Genomic DNA, 23,795 nt, shown 5'->3' on the forward strand with positions numbered 1-23,795 from the left:
AATTCAATTTGTGATTGATCTAGGTGTCGAAGGCTTCAATATTCACAACAGCCTTTACCTCAACATCCTCCATGATGAGGTTGTAGATTAGGTTGGCTTCCGAAATGTTTTCTGGAACATCTTCAGCAACACCTTTCCCTTTTTCAGGAACCTCGACTGGTTTGGGAGTAGGCATTGGTTCTCTTGCCTGGATCCCCTCTACTTGCTCATAAAATTTCGAAAGGAGAGAGGGCCTTTTGAAACGCACCTTATGGAAGTTCAGTTAAAATTCTAGTTGCCTTCTGAACAGGTGGTTCTTTAATTGTTTCAACAACAGACGTCACTGCATCCGTCTTAATGGAGGCTTGTTCGGAAGTAGCAACAACAGCAGTAGACGAAGGAACTTCTACCTTCTCTATTTCAATTGTAACGTTAATATTACCAGCAACATCTGTAGCTACCGGTTCATCAAGGAAAGCAGATATGTTTTCCCTATTAATACATTCATTATTTTGACTAACTGACTCAATAGTTGTTCTTTCAGCTTGTTTCACCACTGAAACTTCAATATTGGGCACTACAGCCGTAGGGGCAGAGGAGGTTACCTTGGAAATTACCTTAGATGTTGTTTTGGCGGCTTTAAACACCTTTGTATGATCAGCAACATGAGCAGACGACTTAGCCCGCTTCTTTATTGGGTTGGCTGATGGCGATGGTGAAAAAGAAGATATAGGGATAGCAGCAATAGGGGTACTCACTTGTCTTGCCTTTTTAGGGATGGAGTCGACTTCTCCCGAGTCCTTAATAGACGCCCTATTTTGGCTATTTTAGCTCGCAGCGGACTCCATGACTGAAGATTTAGCCCTCTTAGCACTCGTCATGCGGCTTGAAGTCGCTGGTTGCTTGGACCAAGTGATCGATTGACCACTCGTTTGTTGACCGGAGGATTTAGGATTTAACTCCTTCGTGAGTTTCATCCTTCCCAAGGAGTCCCTTACTGTGATGTCAGTAAATATTCGGCAAGGGTTAATGACTGCACCCCTACACATAAGGACACCCAGATGCTCCAAGAGCCAACCGAGTTGGACTGAAAAGCCCGCACTCTGCTTGCTTCTTAGAGAGACCATATGGTAGAGGGTTGAGAACAGAGTAGACGCCCAGTTGATTGGCATCCCTCTAGTTATAGATACCATGTAGTCAAACTTGTCTTGGGTGTATAGGTTGAAGGACCCTACCCTTGCTTGAAGCGTCTTCGCAACAACATCGTTCAGAAGGCAGAAGTGGGGCTTTAAGCCTTTCTTCTTCTATTGATGTTGATCGGACTATCGGTGTTCGAGAAAGCGATCTGCATGTCTACGATATGTTGGATTTTGGATTTAAATATATATGTAGAACATATTATTAGATTAAAGTCATGGGCTTAATGATTATGAAATGAATAATTGTAGATACCCGTTTAGTATTGTTTATTTGGTGACGTGACAAAACAAGTATTAATAATATGGTGGGCCTTCTTATATTGTGAGCTTTAACAATATAAATATATGGGCTTCAACTAGGGTTAGGTCCCTGAGACAATTATTATTTAAGAAACAGGAGAGGGAGATCCAAAGAAGAACTCTCACGCCTTTTCTCTCTCAACTCACCTCCGTTTTCTTGTCCTTTGATTTCCCCCGTCAATATCAGAGAAGAACGGATAATACTTAGTCTTGGAAGACCTAATCGTTCCTTTCAAGAACAGATCAATCCGGATCTACAATGGGATCATCTTCAGGTACGCTTTCGCTGCGTTATAATTGTAGTCTATATTCATGATTAGGATACTGATTAGACATTATATCATGATAATATCGGCCGGAATCGCAACATTGAAAGTATGACCCTCAAAAGAAAGATCGAAGAACTTGGCGAAAATGGATTTAGATAAGGAGATATTTACACCGTTCACCATTGCTTCGAAAGAATCTCCAACCACTTTGCCTGTCTTGAAGAACTCTCGGACTTCTTCTTCATATAGAATAAAAGGACCAATGAGAAATTTTCTGAGGCCAGATGGCTCTAGAGACTTGAACATCTCCACAATATCTTGTTGTTCAAGAGAATAGACCGAATCAAAGTATACCTGCAAGATGTTGTGATAGAGAGAAACAATCTCTTTAGCAGTCATCTTTAAGTATGAGATCTAATTGTACCTCCGCGTTCTTTACAACTTTTGGTCCGCCACCGGAACTTACCGTTGAAGGCGCCATGAATGCATGGTATTCATGCACTATTTGAGTGGAAGTCGCGACCAGAGCCAACCTAGCTCAGTTCTATTGCGTGGTATATGCAAAGTGTGCCCTTCTCTTTTTTAATGTCTCCCGCGTCGGTCCGGTTGGGCCTCTATCAATGGAAGCAGTAGAAAATTGCTCTCTTCACTAATTGAGAGTGGCTAGTTTAACTCTGAGGAAGAGACCGAAGAAATGGCATGCAATGGAGTGAGAACAGTATGACCTTTTGCTTTAAGACAAGGTGGAAAGTTATTAAGCTTGCCAATGAACTAAATTTATTATCCCCAAATTATTTTTAACTTTAATTTCATTTAATATTTCTTTGATTTCAGACCACACTATTCACTTTGTTGTTTAATTGCAATTCACAATCATGTTTTATTGAGTTGACTACAAAATAATAAAAAATACATATTTCTTGAAAATACTTTAAAGTAAAAGATGTTATTATTAGCACGAAGATGATAATTCCTTTCCGCGTGATATCCTACGTTGACAATATACTAATTTTTGTAAGATTGGTCATTGTTACACATTATTTGCAGATTTTTTCTCATATGACTTCTTACAGGAGAAGTTTGTGTGAATTAAATTTCCTTCAAAAATCTCGCTTTTGGATTAGTGTCATGCATATAATGATATTGATGGATGATATATAAATGAAAAAATTGTGCATTATGGTTAATCGTTATAGAATATGTTGCGAAAAAGTTACAAATGAGTGATTGCAATTGGAGTCTACTTTGGAACATGATTGATATTGAGTGGGTGATGTATGAGTCAATCGTCGATTGTAGGGATGTTTAGATAGAAATCACGAGTTCGGTTGGATTCATTCGATGGGATTATATCCCGATTATTTTTTGATATACTATTTGGCTCAAAAAAATTGTAGGATGTTCAGTGATTGTTGTCGACCGATGTGTTTACTCAACAATGTAGTTCTTTTTAGGAAAACAGATTGAGGTTGTAGATGAACTTTTAAAATTTTATTGAGAATCTCCGAAATTTTTAACGCTAAATTTTATATTATGTTTATTTGTTTATTGATAAATATTTTTTATTTATGTTTTTATTATTATTGCTCTCAAATGGAATAGGAGCTACATATGGAATAGAACCTTCATAGTTTTGTTGTTATCATTTATATCTTATTGTATTATTTTAAAAGAATGTACTCACTTAAAATATAATTATTATCTTATCCATAAAAACTTGTATGTCGTGGAATGGTACAAATTTAATTTATTTTAAATTATATTCTGAATAAAAGACATGTATATAAATATATATTCTAGAGATGGATTCATATATATATAATATATAATATATATATATATATATAATAATAAAAAAAAAAAAATTAAAAAAATAATAATTGTCCTTTTCTTTTTTTAGACTTGAGAGATCTAAACTACTTAGTTGACTAAAGTTACTTCACTCCAACTCCAATTCATGAAGAAGATTGTGGTCTTTATCTTTTTGACTCTTCATTTAATTTACTTTTTCCAAAGAAAAAAAATAAAGTGATACCTTTAGATTCACCTAACATCCCTACACCTTATTTATTCCTAATATAATTATTTTAATAATATTGTATAAACAATTATTTTTTATCATTTGTATGTAATTTATTAAATCTACAACAATGACCATATATTTTAAATTCAAATAAAACTACACCAATACAATGACTGTAACCAAAGAGAATAAAGCAGTGGGAATACTATCTATTTCTGACTTTCAATAAGAATATATATCCATCAAACAAGTGGTAAATATTTATTCAACTCCATTAAGCAAAGTGGAGAATCTTACTTAAAACAACAATACTAATATATGGTTACTAAGTATTCTCCTCTTTTTTTTAAGAATATTTGTGCCTCTTAATAATCTCCCCATGTTGGCAATCTTTTATTCCTATAATCTTATTTATTTGATTGTGTCAATGAAACTACGTACAACACCATTTAAACTCGGATTCAAGCGTAAAAAAGTCTTACCTAAGAGATTAAAGATCTTTAAAGTCATGACAGGAAGAGTCGTTATAGTCGCACTTGAATATAAAAGTCGAACACGTACAGATAAACCCTTATTAATGCATTATTTTATAAATTTCTTATTTTTAATAAATAAAAAATAAATGATAAAATTTTCATTTAGAACGTCTTAAATTGATAATAATAATAATAATAATAATAATAATAATAATAATAATAATAATAATAATAATAATAATAATAATAATAAATAAAGTGATAAGTTCAACTACAAAATTGTGACATGTTAAATGTCATTAAACAATAAAATGAGAAAAATAAACTAAAATATACATAAATATATATGGGACGAGTATTTTTCGATTTGATTGGTACTTAAATTCTTTCCTTGTTTTTTATTTCATGTTTTTTTATTTCTTTTTGTAACATTTGAATGTATTTTTTACGCTCTTTTTAATAAAAGTTTACATTTTTCAAAAATATAATATATCTATATTATATAATATAATATATATATATATATATGACTCATGTTAGACCTAACATCTATTTCTTATTAATTTTGTACCCTTGACAGTTAGACATAACTTCAAAGCATGAATATATAAAATGGATTACCAACCAAATGATTTAAATCTATTGAGATCTTAAAGGGTGTTTTGGTAAATTCACAATATTTGTAATTGTAAAAATATTCAAAAGAAAATTTTATTTTCAAGTAAATTAATGCCACCTCAACTATATATATATATATGAACATGTTAACTATTCTAAATTAATATGAAAGTTTTTTTAGTAAATAAATTATGTAACTCTGCAAGTGGGTTATAAATTATATATTTCTAAATGGGAGAACTTATGAATAAAATATTGGTTCTCGATTTCTTAAAAGTGAGGAAAATGTACCATTAGATGTGCATTAAATTCAATTCACAATACAATTGGGTTTGTTAAATATTAAATAAAAAGCATTGATTACTTTGAGATATTCCCAACCAACATCTTGTCCACTCTTAGTCAACAAACCACCATCTCCAAGAAAGTTAACAAAAGAAAAAGATAAGAAAAGAAAGCAAAAGATGATAAAAACATGGGTAAATGAACACCATATGTCTTCCTTCTTTTCATCTTATGTCTCATTATCATAATAAACTCTCTTGTCTTTCTTTCGTTCGATGCTCTCACGATGGGATCATTAGGAAACTCGAAAACATTGGAAGTACCTTACATTAACCCTAAAGATTGTTCTCTAGGATTTTGTAGTTGGCACTGTCCTCAATGGTGCTACATCAACTTACCACCTCCTCCTCCTCTACAATTCCCAAACGACGACGAAAACTATGACAACTCATCGAACTTCTCCCCTCTCGTTATAGCCATAATCGGAATCTTAGCAAGTGCGTTCCTTCTTGTAAGCTACTACCTATAATCTCCAAATTCTGCAAGAACACGACTCCACGTTCGGTTAGAGACGACTCCGTGCCCCCGAGCGAATTCCACGAGGAAATTCACGACACAATGGTTCACGTGCCGTGGCACGTGGTCAGCACGGGCCTTGACGAGGCCCTAATCAAGTCCATCGCAGTTTGCAAGTACAAGAAAGGAGACGGGCTTGTTGAAGGAACAGAGTGTTCGGTTTGCCTTACGGAGTTTCAAGAAGACGAGAGTCTTAGGTTGTTGCCGAAGTGTAGCCATGCGTTTCATATAGATTGTATTGATACTTGGCTTAAGTCTCACTCCAATTGCCCTCTTTGTCGAGCTTTAATTATATCTCCCGGTTCCTCTCTACTTCCTCAGATTCCTACTCTCGTTCAAACTGATCCTCACACACGTAACGAATCCTTACCCTGTTTGAACCCGGGAACGGAATTAGAACCCGAGCCTCGTGCTCGAGAGGAAGTAAATCCCCGAATAGTTGGCTTTGCAAAGAATTCGGTTCGTGCCATGAGTGATCTGGGAGGAATGGAGAGGCTAGAAAGCATAATTGAGATAAGAGACGAGGATGAGAAGCGGAAGCGAGTTAGGAGATCGATGTCGATGGATTATTTGTGTCAAAACCGTGTTTCTATCGCGGATGTGCTGAGAACAGAGGAAGAACACGACGCGGTTGTCCAAACGAGGAAAAGGCAAAGAGTGTTGCATTATGTTATGAGTCCTGTGGCCATGAAGAGATCATTTTCTAGGGGAGGATTTCTTTGTGTTGGGCATGGTAAGAGCCAGATTAATGCAATCATTCCCTTTTGATGAGAAATTGTATCAAAACAAGTGTATGTCTTAGTATCTTTCAAGAAATGATTTAAATTTTAATTTAATAGTGAAAGCTCATTTGTTGATTTTTATGTGCAATCGATGTTGTTTATGATTGGTTTTTTTTTTCGAAAATAAAATTATTTCAAATCAAAAGTTGTGAAATAATAATATGTAGTTTTCCCACTACAACAAGACCAAGCTAATAGCAATTTTGAAATTTAATAATTAACTTCCACTAACTTATAAATTTCAATCCTAGTTGAATTGAAGAGACCCCAATTCCAACATGGCCAAGTAAAACCCTAATATATCTTCTCCAATTTAGTAGCAATTTGAAAATGAACCCAAAAATATAGTCCTCCAATGGGTCTCAAACGACTTTCACACTTCATGTTGGCCGGTTCTTTGTATCGATGAGGGAAAGATGGAACTAGGATTTGAAATCTACTTGACTATACTCATAATAATAATACTAAACAAACAAGAAAAATCTACCTATATCAATTAGTTATATATATACAAAAATATTTTAGATCACCCGAGCTACAACCCAAATAGCCTTGAGTAGATCCTCCCTTGCGATGAAACTCAGGGAGAGTCCGGGTTTAAGGATTTTGCAAGATCGAGTCGTTTAAGCAACCGAACTTCCCTCATTCATTTCATTGGCATCTTTTATGTGGCATTGGAAAGTCTTGTTATTAAAGTGGCTCATGGTTATGGTATGACAATAACTTTTGAACTAATTGCATTGATTTCAAATGGATTATAATGACCGGATCTTATAGTAATTCTCCAATTTTTCCAATACAATTAATATATGGGCCTTCCTTCAAAATTGGACTGCCAAAATTAATTAAATGGTTGGCGGGCTTGGAATTTGGGGGTACAAGTACAACTAATAAATAAAAGTGATAAATAACTATTTCAACTCCTGAAGTATTGTAAGGTGTATAATTTTTCCTATCAACTTTATTCTGAGAAAAAATGATATCAGAAAATTTCTACCGTATTTGTCCTAGTAACAAAATAATAAATATAGACATGATTAATCATGGCGATATTCATTCAAAATAAATAATTAAAGTTAGTTAGATTATTTTTTATTGATTTAGTTTTGAACTAGTCATGTAATCTCATTAATGAATTTCAGTTTAATAATACAGTTTTCATCTTCTTTTCTTCGAAATTTACTTTGTATAATCTGTTACATGTCAAAAATTCGGTACTTGTTAGAAAATTTGAATTGAACCAATAAATATGGGCCAAAGTTATTGAGTCAATAACTTTATTATGTTTTTGCTATACTATCGAACTAGAAATAAATAAATATGGGCCACAATGATTTAGTCAATATTTTTATTATGTTTTTGCTATACTATCTAACTAGAAAGAAATTAATTGTAGAGTCGGATAGTTGGAAAGCACAATACCTGTTTGAGAACATTTGTATTTGTTAATCTATTGATTGTTATGAATTTTAATTTTATAATGTCATGATTAATTAATTTTTGTTACACTTAAGGTTTACAAGAAGATAAAAAAATATGAAATTATATATGTACAAAATTAATATGTATGAGCTGACCAACTGCCTATCCTAGGAAACTTGTATTTCATAAGGGAAATTTGAGGAAATCGCCCTTAAAAAGGCCTTAAATGCGGAAAGTGACAGCGCAATATTTTTAATGCACTAGTGACATTTTTTTTTGACGAAAATGCCCCAGTTGCGTCACGCAACCTGAGGTTGCGTGACGCAATTTTTTTATTTTTTTATTTTTCAAAATAAATTAATTATGAATTTTTTATGGAATCGCGAGACGAAAAAAAATCATCTCGCGATTCCGGTTGCGTCACGCAACCTCCGACATGGACAAAATCGAACAAAAACAATAAAAGGGGTCACTAGTATTTTTTTATAAAGCGTTGCACTTTTCGTATTTAAGACAATTTTGAAGGCCATTTCCTCAAATTTCCCTTTCATAATACACTAATCATTTAAAAAGTAAAAAAAGAAAATGAGTTATTTCAAAACTTAAGAATCTAAATTTGTTATGAAAACTTTTTTTGGATTCGTTTAGAAAAATTCGTATAGTCGGGGAATTAATCGTTGTTCTTGGAAATTTACGAATTGTACATTTTTCTTATTTTTTTTATTTTTATTTCTTTTCATGTCATGTCTTTTTATTGATATTTTTCACATTGAACATTTTACAAAAACAAATATATATTTAAAAATAATCAAAAAATTTGAGAAATGATATTGAAATTTCACAACTGTAACACATTAAATTAAAATAGTTGTAAGTAAAAGAATATATTACTTAATAAAATGAAATTGTAATCTCACCAAGGTGTACCGAAAAAAAAGAAAATTCGACCTAAGAAATTAAAATGTCATGTGTGTCGATTCTCACTATAGAGTTTTGAATGAAAACAAAACAATATGTTTATTAATAAAATCAAGTATTCAACGTTCAATTATCAAAAACATCATAAATTAAAGTGTAGACCACGTAATGTTCTCCGATTTTATGTCTATTTTACTTATGGTATATAAGCACAACTTGTTTTGAAAACAATTATTGTACATATTTATTGATGAATGTTGAAAATAGTTCCCATATAATTTTGCAATGAGCTAGATAGATCGATACATATTGATGGATTGATTAATATGCGTGCAATAAAAATGTCTTACTGATAAAAGAAAAGTATGTAAGTATGACATAAAAATCGTGGTAAGATTGCCTGAATAGGTGAAATGGGATTGAGAAAGAAAGGACAATATAATTAATAATGAATGATCATAAGACAAACTTCATGGGGTACAATCTTCTGCATGGTCAAGAGGGTCCCATTTAGAGATCATCAAACCTACTACCATTATTTCATTCGACCCTCTAGCTAGTTTGTCTCCTTATAATTATTTTTTTCTAACAAATTTGGAAAATGAAACAATAAATCGAAATGTAAGATGATAATCGGTTTGATCAATTTGATCGATTAATTCACCGAAATGTGTGTTTATACATTTGACATCATGTTAAATATTTATTGGGCGACGGTTCAATTGATATATTTGACCAAAATGCCGTAAATCATTATAAAATATGTGTTCAAAATCAATTACAGATAAAAAAAAAATGACTATCCAATTTTAAGCTATAAAATCTACTCAAAATGGAGTTATAACTAGAGAAAATAAATCCTATAAAAATTAGCATATGTATTGTACATGTATTATTAGGTTCTACTCTTAGTTTGTTTTTATACAAGGTTTGGTTAATGTTTTTTATTTATTTATTTATTTTAAATAATCGATGTATATGAAAAATATTTAAGCACAACGCCACAAACATAAAATGAAATAAGTTTAAAAAAAATTACAAAATATAAAATAAGAAGAAAAAATAAAACACAAACATGATCACCCATCAAATTATATATTTAGCTCATAGATGGGGAGGGATCTATGTTAGGGCATAAAAATAAAAATTGAACTAAAAAATGTGACATAGATACCTTAATTTTTTAATTTTTTTAATTTAATTCACCATTTTTACTTTTAATTTTTTTTTAAAATGAAAAAACTTAATATTTATTCACTCGTTCTATATATAATTTTTCTGTTATTTTATTAAGCATACCTCTAATTTTTTTCAAATTCACCCCAACTCAAAAATAATGAATTCATCCCTAAACACATATACTCGAGAAAAACGATGAATTTTTCGACCGAATATATAGATAGTTATGGTGTATACTTATAATAATGCGTAAATATATTAACTATACTCGTATATCAGTGTTAAAGCATATAATATTCTCAAAGTCGTATATTTAAGTCTTGTACACCCAAATTGTTATATTTATTAATACTAATGACCTTTAGCAATGATAATTTGAACAAACGCGCCTAATTCAATCGCTTATGTATTGGTCCGTTTTATTCTAGTGGCTACTGCTTTTATTTGACAAAAATAAGAAAGGAATTTAGTTGATAATTGCTTGTTCTTAAAGAATTTTTAATTCTAGTTGGTAAAGCATTTCCCACTAAATCGACCAACTGAGTCCATTTAAACCCTTATTGGATTTGACAGATACAATCTAGTTTTAGGAATCCCCTTACCACAAAACACTCCCTTAAAAGTTGACAATATAGCTTGTTCATACTTAAGATGTGATGGTTGACAAATGTTGTTAATTATAGTTATGGGTTTCATTATTCTAATAAGTCGTGTAATAAAATATATTTAAAAAAATATGAGTATTAAGTTTTATCGAAATTAAAACAAGTTACATGATATTTCATGACAAAACTTGTTACTAGTTAAACAATTAATCACCGGGAATATAAAGAAAATAAATAGAAATTAAAACTCCTATAAGGACAATACACTTATAATTCGTAAGGTCCAAGTTTTCATACGAAACCATATCAATATTAATTTAGATACACACTTTCATTTCTTCCAACTCCGTCCATCATCAGAATCTTGATCGTTTATGAAAATAATTCAAGTTTGAATCCACGATCGATTGTGATAACGTGCATGTTACTACTAGATCGTGATTATGTAATATTGCCCCCACAGTGAAGCATGGTCTAGCTGGAGTCGGATCGATCAATGTGCTGGCATGAGTGATTGTGCTATAGCTTTGGCGTATGTAACTGGTTTATGATTTGGTTTTAAGCGAAATGTTATTTTCAGTTACAGCTAGATCACTTTATTGAAAATATATATGTATAGATAATATCAATCATTGCAATTTGAAGATAACAACAATATTTGTTCAGACTTACCATGTTTGTTTCTTCCCCCCATGCCCCAAAAACTTTCCTCTCTATACACAACCCTTTTCCGACCTCTCTCTTTGATCAATTATTATGTTTTTTTCTAATTAAAATATTATTTTTTTTAATATACCAATATGATATAAATGAGATCGTTTAACCATAACTAAGAAAACATTAAAAAAATACGAGTATCCAAGTGTCACACAAAGCACCCCAAACTTGTAAAAATTATTCATGTTAATATTCTTTTTAATATGCAATTCTATCTTTATTGTAATTAGGACAGAGTATTTAACAGATTAATTTAAATCGATCTAAAATCTATTTTAATTATAAATTCGGTTTGAATTGAGTTTGAATTGGATTAAAATATTATTAAAAAAAAAATTAATCTTATTTTTTTCGAGCATAAGTTACTACACAAGAAAAAAAAAATCATATAGTTAACTATCAAATTAATTTATGTTAAGTCAATTAAAAAAATAAACATATAGTTTTATTTTATTTTAATATAGGAAACTAGCATTATACTCTCACAATCAATTTAAGACGTTTGAATAACGAGACAAAAAAATGTTCCAAACCATATCCAATATAATTTAATCAAATATGTATTAATTAATATATATGGTTTGTATTCTGAATTGGTTAAATATAATTTTGACTTAGTATGCATGCATATATTTTACACATATTATTAATTGTAATAACTAATAAGTGCATAATTTTGAGTAATAAGAAGAAAAAAATAAAGAATGAAAAGTAAAAAAAATGATCTAGCTAACTAGGGCTAAAATGCATGTGTAGCCACATGTTGAAAACGATGAAAACCTAATTGATGATGAGAGATCATAGATCGAGCTTGTGATGATGCCCCAGCCTTGTGCAGAGAGAAGTAATAATATATTATTATTTGAATTATGCATAAATCTATATATTTCTTAGATCTGTAGGCAGAAAACTAGGTTAGATTGCTTTTGCATAGAGAGACGTGGTCGCGATGGTATTGTATTTTGTCTCATAGAAGGGCAGGTCCAGGTCAGGTCCAGGCCCAGGTCAGTCTTGTCTCTCATGTCGCAATCTGGGTTCGAGGAACAAGACACATTTCTTAATGACTGTAACAGGTTTTAACCTATCTACCAAACAAACAAACAAAACTTCAAACCTCTTTTATTCATTGGAAACTGTATCACTCTGGTCCCCAGTAACTCTATAGCTAAAAATCAGCTCATGGTTTCTTAATGTTGTGTTTCTCTACTCCAAAATTTAATTAACCATATATGACTTATCAATGAACCATAATTTCTTTTATGTTGTATTTGATTGACTTTTGGACCATTTGTATGGTAAATTTCCACTCTATTCTAGTTTTTGTCATTATTTGTTGTAGTACATAAATTAATATCTTTAGCATAGAAATTATACATAAAACAATTTTTAAAATTTTGTGTTTTCTCTCCTCCAAATTTTAATTAACCATGTATAGTAAGTAGTTTTTTTTCTAAAAAGAATACTATATACATATATGACTTCTGAACTATTTTCTTTTAGGTTGTTTTTGTTGTATTTGTTGAATTTTGTACCATTTGTATGGTAAGTTTTCTATATTCTAGTTTTTGTCATTATTGTTATTGTGCATAAAACAATATCTTTATCATATCAATTATTCATAAACAATTTTAAAATAGAAAAATAAAATAGTACAAGTCATTTTATTCAATTTTTTATTAAAAATGTTTAATTTGAAACGAAAGTTCATAATTACGAGGTCATACTAACTTTCTAAAATTTAAAAAAAGAAAAACAAGATTTACATAAATTCTTATTTTAAAATTTGTTTTTATGTTATGTGTAAACATTTTTTATTGTATTTATATTTAAAACATTATTTACACAATTGGAAGAAAAAATATACTTTTTTGAAAAAGATCCATAAAATTTTACAAAATTAAATCAGTTTAATCCCAACAAAAACAAATAATGACACGAGAAAAAAATAAAATAGAGAAAGACAATAAGGGCGACAATCTCTCCAAACGGCTCCACTTACAAGAAAATAATTAACTTGCACTAAAATTCCAAGAAGACGATTATCTCCAACCGACTCCACGAACTTTTTGAATGAATTTTAAACTCGTTGTTTAAATATTAATAAGATTTTAGAGTTATAAAATATTAGAAGTAATAAATAATCAGACAAACAAACAAAGATAGAAGACTTTAAACTTGAAAAAACAAATCAACAATTTTAATTCCAAGAAACTAATTTTATGGGGATTGAAGATTACACAAAAAGATATTTTTTCATTGCCAAAATTTATAAAAGCTTGTAGAATGTACATTTTATATATTCTCTCAAATTAAATTTGAGCCTAAAACATAACGTACATAACACTAATACAATGATTTTTAAACACATTTGTGATAGTGTGACAAGTAAAATCTCGAATTGAATATTAATATATTTAACATAAGATTGAATTAAAATAAAATCAATGGGAGGGAACAGGGTATGATGCATGATTGACAACATAGACATCAACAACAGTAGTATTGAGGTAACACCTCATAGAATGGGATACAATTTCATGCACAGATGAATCTGCCTCTACCTTATATTTTTGTCCCTAATTGCCTTCCATTCATTTCACCTAATTATTGCCCGACCATCACTTATTCATCTATCTAATAATTCTATCCTATTTATTAACAATATTATTATTTCATTAAACCCCCCAATATATAATAATCACACACACACACACAAATATCTATCAGCCTCAATTATTATAATATTTATTTGAAAAAAAAAGATGTTTTTTTAAACTTTTTTGAAGCACAACAACGATCTAAGAAGATCAAACACGAGCAAAGTAAAAGATTGATATTGTTTTAGTTACAAACAAAGACATTTGGATAAAGCAAGAGGATTGACCCATATATGTATATAATTTGATATGGCTAACACAAAGTTGAAGTAGAAGCTGAAGCTGAAGCAGAAACATTTTGATGATCATGTTCAAATAGTGTAAACATGTGATGGATTGCACCAGCTATGTCATCAGCTGATGTGAGATGGCATCCTTCTTCCACCTATATGCATGAAACAATCAGAATTTTTCAAATTTTAGCCCAAAATAACTACCTTTTTTTAATTGTCCAACATATTTCTTGACCAGTTTTATATACCCTTTGGGTTTTTAATAATCCTTATATTAGATTGCATTATTTGTTTCTATATATAAATTGACTATTTAAAAATAATAATTATTAAATAGATTGTAGTTTCTTACCTTGGCACTGATGGAGTAGAGAATCAAAGAGTCAAAGGTTGTGAGATTGAGATGAAGGATAGTAAGATTAAGTGCTTGAAACCCATTAACCAACTTATAGAGTTGTCTGTGGCATTTTCCTCGAAAGGATCCGAAGATTGGCATGGGTTTGAATCAAGTTTACTTCAATGTCCGCAACCGAGGGCCTTACATTTGGATGTGTAATTGTTCTCGTTAAGGATTTGAGACCAAGTGTATTGTGGGTATGTGAAAATTGAGCAAAAGGTGTCAATGCTAAATTGTCGACGACTTCATTTTTTAGGGTGGGTTCGACAGAAGTGGGGCACGAAGGTGGTCGGTTTACTTGTTGATCTTTTTGATGAAGTAATAGAAGCTTTTGAGCTTCAAGAGATTGGAGAAGGTGTTCCAATTCTTTCACATATTCATAGCACCACCCACTATAGATGCTTGGTCACCCTATGCAAAATAACAAACATGTGAATTAATTAAATTAACATAGTTATATGATATTTAATTAAACTTGTATAAGAAATTTGATTTAGATTAATAAAGAAACATCATTATCATCATTTTGTTGATCAATTTCTAGCTAGCTAGTTACTCTATGCATGAAAACAAAAGCTTGATATGTCACATTCATTCATTCATTCCAAAAACTCATTTCCCCAAAAAAGTGATGATACCCACATGACCAAAAACTGCAAGATTCCTCCCTGACTAGCTAGGGTTTTCCAGGTCTGTCCCCATTTCTCAAATTCTCATACCCAACAAATTCAAGGACCATTTCATATTTATTTATCAAACTATTTCCAAAAATAATAATCATTACCCTTTGGATGTAGGATTCCGGCATGAGCGACCGCATGTCGGCGAGATATTCATTCATAAGTTTCCGGCGGTTTCTCTCAACGGTAATGTGTGTCATTCTCTGTGTTTCTGCTTCTTCTATATTCTTACAAACCTTAGGTTTTCTTCTCCTCTTCTTCCTCACTTGCACGGCCGCCACCTTGGAGGGTCCCAAAACATGAGAATTGTCTTCTACCGGTGGCGGCGGTGGAGGAAGGGGGTTTGAAGGGGTGGCGGAAATAGTGTCATAGATGATGAAATTGAAGGGGTCGGGAGGAGATGATGTGGATATTGTTTGGATGGGCATGGTTTAGGGTTTAAATTTGGTTGTTGTGTTGACTTTGTGGAGTTTATAAAGATTGAAAATTGCAATCATTTGCTATTAGGGGATGAAGGATTCAATTAAAACCCCACCTTCTTTATAAAGTTAGAGAGAAGATCATGGAGAAGCTATGGGGGTTGTTGTTTAGGGCTGAACTTCAAGCAAAGGTGGGTAACAGATATGTATGGTACCCTGTAAAGCTGTCTTTCTTTCTCACTTTATTTTTTTAATAATTGTTTTGTTTCTTTGTTCTCTTCTTAGTTTTTTCCGTCTTATCTTTTTATTTTTATTTTTTGTAAATTTAAAATATATTATTCTTAATATTAAAATAGCTCAAATGTAATCATGAGGATAAGAAAGATACAAGTGTGTTGACTCAATGTTATAGAGTTAAATTTTCCTAACATAATTGAAAATTTGTCATATAAACGAGGGTAAAAGTCATTAATGGAATGTATGTATTAGTGCAAACGAGTAATAATATAAAAAATCGTAATAATAATATAAAAATCGTAAAAAAAATATTACGGTAAAAATACCTATAATATTTTTTATTTTATTTTTAACCGTTTTAAAATTTATGAGCGGGTCAACCCACACTCCGATTCAAATATCAATTTACTCTCATATATATATTCAAATTAAGCACAGCTCTCGACCCGACAATTCAAACACTTTAAAAATTAAGCATCATTTTATATATATATATATATATATATATATATATATATATATATATATTAGTTAGTTAAAAAGTTAAACTTAAAATATTCTACGTTCATCAAATTTGGTATTGAATTTATAATATAAAATGTTATTAGCGTAATTGATTAAAAGGTATACTTGTTTTGTTTTGTTATGTTGCAAGTTCGAACCATACCTATAGCATTTTAATTTTATTTTTAACCGATTTAAATTTATGAGCGAGTTAACACACAATCCGACTCAAGTATTCATTTACTCTCACATATTTATCCAAATTAACCACAACTCTCGACTCGACAATCCGGATATTTTAAAATTTAAGCATTATTATATATATATAAATTTCCTATAAAAAAATTTATATCGATAAATTTATTTAATATCAAGTGATTTAAAAGAAATTGATTAGCGAATGATAAAAATATTTATAATTTGTGCAAATTGAGGAAAAGGTTAGGGTTTATTGCAAGAATGTTGCACTATGTTACATAGAGAGACTTGATTCAACTTAATTATGTTAGCTTTCTAAATTTATAAAAATGATAAAAAAAAAAAAAAAAAGTAGTTGAGTTTGATTTTATTCACAATTTATTAAGTTCTGCAAACTAATTTTTATATTTATTTCGACTGATTTTGATATATTAAGTTTATTATTTTTTTTTTTGATGGGTTGTCCTTGGGGTTAGCCTAAGTTTATGTTGTTGGGCTTACTTTAGGATCAATCCTAAGCATGACTCATATCAAAAAATTTACTTTATTTTAATTATTTTAAATAAAAATTAAACTCGTAACATTTATTTATAAATTCTTCTTGTCAATTGAGTTATCTTAATACGTTAAGAGGCACTAAAAGATAAATTTATCTATACATTTGATAAAAAAAAAAATCAACATTAAGAAATTAAAAATACTAAACTTTGGTGGGAAACAGTTTAATTTTACATGATAGAATAAACTAATCATAATAGAACAAAAAATAATAATATTATAACAAGATTTGGACTTTCTTCCTATGTATTGAAGAGTGTGGTCCTTAATACTAACCTCACTCTAAAATTAAAAACAAACATGCTACATAATAGTTATAGAATAGTATATACAATACAAAAAGACTAATTAAATTATATATATGTGTAGATTTTTGTTGGATGATCAAAGCAAACAAGCCCTTAAGGATTATTCATATAAGACTAAGATACTTGCCGCTTGAGTCAATAGAGATTAAGTGTAAGTTTATTCAGCTTATTCGCTATAACTTGTTCTTATATACATTTAATAGAATTCAGTTTATTCTAAGCTTATTCAACCCGAACACTTGAACATAGAGGAGGTGGAGAAAAAATTTCGTTTAAACACAATATATGTTAAAATTATAATTTTTAATATTAGTTTGTTTGATTAAATTACAAATGATAAAAGATAAACGAAATAGCTAAACCATTTTATTTATTTTATATTTTGGGGTCAAGCGGCCATCAAGAAGAAGAAGAAGAGTTTGGTCGGTTGGCTTCTGGCAACAAGGACAGGACCTAGACTCGACAGAAACTGAGGGCCCCCTAAGCCAGAGGACTTAAATCATTAAATATTCTTTTACCAAAAACAACCAAAAATTAAAATTACTGTTTCAAAAAGTAAACAATAAATCACACTCTCAATAACTTTTTGTTTTCTTAGAAGGGTTCCTGCACAAATGAATAGATAAATATATTATTTGACATGAATGAAACAAAAAAAAACTTACATTAAAAGCTGGGAAAACAAAAACAACAAAACAAACAAGACTTTGTAATAAATAGAAATAATTGATTCATAACTAAAAAATGAAACTCTAAAGCTAAATACTAGTTGGATCAATATCAAACTAAAACATATCCTTACCCATCAAAACCCAACAAATAACCTTAATAACCTTAATACTAGAAGGGTTAAATTGTTCTCAAAACTTCTCCAACTAAAATCATATTAGAAATCGAAAACTTGTTCAAAATTTCTAAACGAAACTACGTTCCGGAAATAAAAAACGGGTCCGCTGGATGAAAGTCAGATATCCTAACTGCTTAACGACATAGGATCTTTATTTACATTCAAAGAACGAGATCTTAAATAAAAATTTATTCAACAAAAATCATACTATAACTCAGACGCACTTAACTGCTTACAATTCTCTAGCGAAAAACTAGATTGATGATAAAAAATTTCTTATTCAAGGAATCGAACCCAGGTCTCATTGGTGAAATACAGATATCCTAACTGCTAAACAACATCAGATTTTTTTTTATATTCAAATAACAAGATCTTAGATAAAAATTTTGTTTTCTTAAAACTTCTCTCAACAAAAATATAACATTAGAAGTAAGACACACTAGTTTATAATTCTCTAGCGAACTAGATTGGTGATTAAAACTTTCCGATGCCGGGAATCGAACCCGGGTCCCCTGGGTGAAAGCCAGATATCCTAACCGCTGGACGACATCGGATTTTTATTAACATCCAAAGAACGAGATCTTAGATTAAAATTTTTAATTCTTAAAACTTCTCCCGCAAGATTGATGATAAAAAATTCCGATACCGGGGAATCGAACCCGGGTCCCCTGGGTGAAAGCCAGATATCCTAACCGCTGGACGACATCGGATCATTATTTACATTCAAAGAACGAGATCTTAGATAAAATTGTTTATTCTTAAAACTTCTCCCAACAAAAATCACATTAGAACTCATATACACTTTCTTATACACTCTAGCGAAACCACTAAATGATGATAAAACAATATTTCGATATCGGGAATTGAACCTGGGTCCCTAGGTGAAAATGGTGAATGTATATTAAAAATAATAAAAGATAGTTTAAGCACCACGACAAACATTACATGAAAAAAATATTACTTATAGGTTATTAAGCTCGTAAGTATTCGAGAATACTGATTAACACCCTGACTGACTCTAACCCGGCTTTCTGAAACGAATATCAGAAAATGTCATAATAATAACATTATAATTATATGAATCGGACGGCTACAATCATTGAAAATTCAACGATTTCTCTTTAACCAGATAGTCCACCAAAAATAATTATGATGGTAACCCAAATATGTAGGTTTGCGTTATTAGTCGCATCAATTCAAACTTTTCAGCAATTACCCAAATACTCGGGCATCATCCAATTAACCTCAATAATACTCCAAATATTATCCACCCGTTAACAATATAAAAATAAGTGAATTGTCGATTCAATCTTCTCGTGACACATACGACTAACCATAATACAATATTTTTTTTCATCAAATGTCATTATTAAAACTAAGAAGTTGTCGTCAATGTCAATGATCTTAACAATATTTTATTTACCATCAAATTTTAGTGATCGTATTCTTGCAAATGATCATTTTTTCTTAAAGAAGATATTCACATGACCAATATGAAAACTCAAGCACATGAATAGTGTTTTTGCACAACCATTGGAATCCTTAGGACCTTAGTGGTGTCAGTTGTCCATAGAGTATTATTAGAAAAGTAAAGTGCTGGTACTTATATGATTAAATATGATTAAGTGGTAATGACACATAGTGTTGATAATCTAGTTTGATAGCTAAGATAGATTATGTATATATTGGCACCCTTTTGTCATTGTAGTAGATATTCTATTTTGGTGTAATGCATCAATAGCTATCTCCCTTAAATACATCAATATAGTTTTAGCCTTCATTCTTAGGTGTCATGGCATCAATATAATTTTACAAAAATAATACCATATGTTTCTTCATTCTCCTAAGTTCTACACAAATTAAAACTATCATATATATAACACAAAAAAACACCTAATGTTGAATTTACATGTTGGCGAGCATATCAACGAGTGAAAAGAAGTAAGAGAAATTAAAACGCTAACTAAATTAACAAAACATAAAAATGGAAGATCGATTTGAAGAAAGATAAATGGTTTATGTTTAAATAAAACAAAATTTAAATCTATCTAGCTAGGATAGTTAATGGTTTATTGATCCTATATGTGTTGTGTCTAGGGTGTTACAAAATTTGATTTGAATATGTATTTGATAAGAAAAACAAGATAAGTTGTTTTTAAATGAGCACAATCCCTGAATTTTCTTCTCCAAGACAAATTCTTCATTATTTTTTTTTATCTGAAAAGAAAAATTGCATTTAGTGTACCCAAATTTCAATTGATAACAATAATAAACACAAACAAACAATACAATAAAATGCACATAAAAACAATGTTGGTTTATCTCTTTTGGTAATGTTACTTGTCCTTCCAACGATCTAATGTCTCTGGTATCGAAACAGTATTTATATCCCCACATTTCGACTATGTCCTTATGATAAATTCCCTACCAAATATTATACCCTATTAACATTTCCTCCCGGAAATTCAGATACCTCACCGAAATGACCTACATCTGGTCGAATCCTTATGATCGCCAAATTCGGTACAACTCAAATGATGTCCCCTAAGCAACTTCGCATGCAAATGCTCCGGTAATCTCAACACATATCTATCATCGTTTTCTTCACCTTTATCTTTTCCTTTTTTCTTTTCTCTTCCCTCCATCGCTCTAGCCCTAATTATCGAATGCCCGGTCCGAATGCGATCGCGAAAACCTCTCCACCGCCTCAAAATCAGTTGCCACACCCATGCAATCCCCATCATTATTCCTATCATTAATATCAATACTAAAAGTATCCTCATTCGAAGTCCCCGACTCGTCAATCCCACGAAACTTCTGGCGTCGCGTTCGCAGGAGTCAACACTTTATCCGGCGTAGTCTTGGCCAGGTTTCTGCGACACACCGGACACGTGTTTGTGACACTCGAGACCATAAATCAACACATTCTTGATGGAAAACATGGCAGCAAGCGGTTATCCAAACGTAGGATGCTATGATCTTCGAATTCGAGCAAACAAATTGCGCATTCGAGGCCAAAACTTGTCGCTTCTCAAATCTTTCACACTTGAATATTTGAACGTCGGGAATGAGTTAATTAGCGTCGGTTCTAGACCAGATAGGTTGGTGTTTGAGGTACTTGGGCAGTGGGGTGGTGGAAGGGCTATGGTGGAGATACCAATTGTGAATTACATTTTCAATGAAACATCGACAAAAACAAAAGGAGAAGAAACCGACGAGGAAAACAAGGATAAAGATTACGGTTAAGATGACTGGGACTGGCGGGGAGCCGTAGGATGATGGTGGAGGCGAGTTGTTTGCCCGATGATTCGGTCATGATACGGTATACGAGTAATTGACGAGTAGTGGAATTTATTATTGCATGGAAACATGCATTTTTGTTTGTTCTTTTAAGTGTTGACAAGAATTGTGATGATCTATCGATCTATCTTCTCTGTTTCTTTTTTTTTTCTTTTTTTTTTCTTAGTGTGTTTGAAAGAAGTCTTGATTTGTTTGTTTGGCTTATGATGTTTTGTAAGTTGATGGTGTCGTTTTTCAACGGTTAGAATGGTTAGTGTTGAGCGAGTCTTTGTGAGAAGTGCAAGGGATTCTTTTTCTATATTTGTAACCTATTTCGTCTATATTTGGAAACTATTTTTTCTTTTTTTTACCCTAAAAACTGATAAAATGTTTTTCTTGGGTATAAAACTGTTTTTGGATGATGATTCAAATTAATTATAATTATATTTTTTAATTAGTAAAAGATTATTTTTTAATTATGATTCAAATTTCTTTCTAGGTTATTTTTTATTTGATATATTCTAAAATTTATTTATTGTTTTTAAAGGATAAAATATTTTCATTGAATTCCATTACCTGTTTGGGGCCGTCTATTTATTGGTCCAATCTTATGCTGGGCTTTATTTAAATATTGCATTGTTCTGTAGTCCCAAATAGGGTTTGAAATGCCGGTTGGTTATAATTCATAATGCCTGATTTTGATCCATAGTGAGATTAAATGCTTATTACAAAAACAATCATTATAATTGTATTTTTTTTTATTTAAGAAGCTTAGAAAATTATTTTTAACTTTAATTTAGAGTGAATTTATGAGAATCCAATGTTACAACTTTGGTCTATTCAAACTAGTTTCCTCCTATATTTTGATTAGTTTCAAAGCTAAAAACACCTTATAAACTTCTAGAATTTGAATAGATACAGAAATTAGAGTTTTAATAAGTTTGAAAAAAATTGAGCTGGCATAAAAATATAAAGAGAAAAAGTATTGATAAAAAGAGGGAATAAATGTTAGTTTAGCCCTAATTTTTTAAATTAGATAGTAATAGTAGATAAATTTAAAAAATTAAGAGTTTTCTGTGACATTTGTTTCTAAAAAAATTCGAGTTTAGCTATCCCAACCCAAAAAGATCCACAACTGATTGTGTGAGAAATCTTTATCTGAATGAAATATAATTTTGATTTCAAGAAAAAAATAAAGATATTTTTTATCTTGAAAATTTGAATGAATGAAAAATTTGTACATTTAATTCGAACTGTACGCTTACTCATTTAAATATGGTCGGCCCAAGTTTAGGGATATATATTATATAGTGTCATTAGTCAACTCCTATTAGGTGAATAATTTAATTTTTGTATTTATTATATTTATTTTTCCGGTCAGGTTTTTAATGGGATCATCAAACTAGGGCCTAGGTCCCTACATGTAATCATGGTTAGGTTAGGATAGGGTTTTGTATGTTTATTTTTATGTTTTAATTGGTCTTGTTTAGGGCTTGATTGAGCAAAGGAATTTTGGATTTTACTTGAATTTTATCATAAAATCAATTTTTTTTTGGTAAACAACTAATTACTTTTTAAATTTAGAGAATGTGGTGTAAATAAGAGAATGATAGTTTAGAGAGAGGATAAAATTAAAGATAATTTGGTATTTAAATGATAAAATTATTTGATTTGATCGTTGATAAAAAACTGTGTTTTATTTCAAAAACCCTTTCATTAAACGAACTCTAGTGTCATACTAACTTTTTTTTATTTTAATTTGTAGTGATTATTTATAATGTTTTAGTCAGTTTGTCACCGGTTAAATGACGTTTTTATTTCCTATCACACAAACAAGTTATTTCATATACAAATTAAAATTAATGTATCTTTTAAAATTAAAATAAAAAAGTCAGTTACTGTCCTTTTTGGATAATTCATCCCCCCACAATTTGAACCATGACATTAAAAACCACTGACCCACATATCTAAATGTATTTATTATTTGCAATTTGTAATGCAAATATCATTATAATAAAATATTAAAAATAAATATTAATACATATAACACATCTTTCTCGGTTACTTATTATTCAAATTAAAAAATTGTACATTTTAAATCAGTTGAAAACTTTAAGGAAGATAGTAATA

At 30.6% G+C, this 23,795-nt stretch overlaps 2 non-coding genes and 2 pseudogenes across 2 annotated transcripts; 1 reads left to right on the forward strand and 3 right to left on the reverse strand.

Moving 5' to 3' along the window:
- Positions 1-5,249: 5,249 nt before the first annotated feature.
- On the forward strand, positions 5,250-6,588 carry LOC124942000 (annotated as a pseudogene).
- A 7,559-nt stretch (positions 6,589-14,147) lies between these two features.
- LOC124942262 lies at positions 14,148-15,966 on the reverse strand (annotated as a pseudogene).
- A 2,902-nt stretch (positions 15,967-18,868) lies between these two features.
- Positions 18,869-18,940, reverse strand: TRNAE-UUC. Its single transcript has one exon. It is a non-coding gene; the product is annotated as a tRNA-Glu (tRNA).
- An 83-nt stretch (positions 18,941-19,023) lies between these two features.
- TRNAE-UUC lies at positions 19,024-19,096 on the reverse strand. The gene has a single exon. It is a non-coding gene; the product is annotated as a tRNA-Glu (tRNA).
- Positions 19,097-23,795: the final 4,699 nt, after the last annotated feature.

This window comes from Impatiens glandulifera, chromosome 6, assembly GCF_907164915.1.
Source record: "Impatiens glandulifera chromosome 6, dImpGla2.1, whole genome shotgun sequence".
Lineage (NCBI taxonomy): Eukaryota > Viridiplantae > Streptophyta > Magnoliopsida > Ericales > Balsaminaceae > Impatiens > Impatiens glandulifera.